Genomic DNA, 1,469 nt, shown 5'->3' on the forward strand with positions numbered 1-1,469 from the left:
AACAATCCAGAACTGAAATATATACTGTAGTAAAAGAAGAAACAGAGGGAAACATCATAGAATACCACCACACAGAAATAACAGACAAGAACAAAAAGGCAAAGAAACAATGGAGACACAGCCTTACCAGAAAACTAAAGATAGAATGACAGGAATTCCTCACATATCAATAATCACCCTAAATGCAAATGGACTGAACTCACCAATAAAAAGGCACAGAGTGGCAGATTGGATCAAAAAACTAAAGCCAACCATATGCTGTCTCCAAGAGACACATCTCAGCTACAAGGACAAGCATAGACTCAAAGTGAAAGGGTGGAAATTGACACTCCCAGCAAGTGGTATCCAGAGAAAATCAGGTCTAGCTATACTGATATCAGATGAAACAGACTTCAGGGTGAAAAAGGTTACACGAGATAAAGATGGACATTTCATAATGGTAAAGGGGACTATACAACAAGAAGACATAACAGTCATCAATATTTATGCCCCCAATCAGGGAGCACCGAAATATACCAAGCAACTACTAACACAATTAAAGGGAGAAGTTGACCAAAACACAATTATACTAGGGGACTTAAATACATTATTGACAGCTATGGATAGATCATCCAAACAGAAAATAAATAATGAAATAACAGTCCTAAATGACATATTAGATGAAGTGGACATAATTGACATATATAGAGCACTTCCTCCTAAAACATCAGACTATACTTTTTTTTCTAGTATACATGGAACATTCTTAAGAATAGACCATATATAAGGACATAAAATCAGCCTCAGCAAATTGAAGAAGATTGAAATCATACCAAGCATATTCTCTGATCACAAGGCTTTGAAATTGGATATCAACTGCAAAAAGAAAGCAGAAAAAAACAAAAATACATGGAGATTAAACAACATACTTTTAAAGAACGACCAGATCAAAGAAGAAATTAGAGGAGAGATCAAAAGATACATAGAACTATATACTGCGGTTTGGGACGTCCTGAGCCGTTGGTCCTACCGCAAGATGTTTCAAAGCCTCATTAAAAATGTTTGGGTCCCCATGAAGCCCTACTACGCCCAGATTTACCAGGAGATCTGGGTAGGGATGGGGCTGATGAGCTTCATCGTTTAGAAAATCAGGAGTGCTGATAAAAGAAATAAAGCTTTGAGGTTCTAGCCCTGCACCCGCACATGGCCATCACTAACCAGCCCTCTCCGGGGTGCTCGACAGACAGGACGTCAGCCCGGATGTCAGTTTCAGCAAGCTCTGCTAGAGGGACCATGGCCAGCGCTGTGTGCTTGTAGAATGCCTTTTCCTTCGTGGTGTGAATAAATGTACCTGTGAGATTAAAAAAAAAAAAAAATACATAGAAAGAAACGACAATGAAAATACATCCTACCAAAATTTTTGGGATGCAGCAAAAGCAGTTTTAAGAGGGAGATTTATATCATTACAGGCCTATCTCAAGAAACAAGAA

At 38.5% G+C, this 1,469-nt stretch overlaps 1 pseudogene; it reads left to right on the forward strand.

The window, feature by feature from the left end:
• Positions 1 to 982: 982 nt before the first annotated feature.
• LOC109443109 (ATP synthase subunit ATP5MPL, mitochondrial pseudogene) lies at positions 983 to 1,196 on the forward strand (annotated as a pseudogene).
• The last annotated feature ends 273 nt before the right edge of the window (positions 1,197 to 1,469 follow it).

The sequence above is a fragment of the Rhinolophus sinicus genome, chromosome 14 (assembly GCF_057876585.1).
Source record: "Rhinolophus sinicus isolate RSI-liver-muscle chromosome 14, RSI-T2T, whole genome shotgun sequence".
In the NCBI taxonomy this organism is placed as follows: Eukaryota; Metazoa; Chordata; class Mammalia; order Chiroptera; family Rhinolophidae; genus Rhinolophus; species Rhinolophus sinicus.